Below are 436 nucleotides of genomic sequence, written 5' to 3' on the forward strand. Positions count from 1 at the left end.
GAATGGATACTCCAGAATCTTTTTTGCTTTAAGATGGAATGTTCCAACTATACTATATGACAATTGTAGGGCTGCTCTCCAGGTCTAATGCGGTCACATTTGTGTACACTAGCATTTCAGTCAGCAAGCTTTTTTTATATCCAGTGCTGGTTTTGTAACCTTATATTTGTCAACAATGCACCTTTCATTTGAGCCAATAACTTCTTGCGTAATGCTGATTTAAGCCAATGAGGAATAGTGATCATATTAATTAGAAGTCTATTTTTGATAAATCTGTTCAGAAAGAGCCAGTTTGCTTTAAAATATTAGTTTAACAAAACTGAAGACAATGAAGAAGATAACCTTTTATTTAAAATATGTACAGAACTTTTTGTTAAAAGCACCATCGTTCAAAAAAAAAATAAAGTTACAAACAAGTTTACAAACTCAGCAAAAA

Source organism: Astyanax mexicanus, chromosome 6 (genome assembly GCF_023375975.1).
Source record: "Astyanax mexicanus isolate ESR-SI-001 chromosome 6, AstMex3_surface, whole genome shotgun sequence".
Taxonomy (NCBI): domain Eukaryota; kingdom Metazoa; phylum Chordata; class Actinopteri; order Characiformes; family Acestrorhamphidae; genus Astyanax; species Astyanax mexicanus.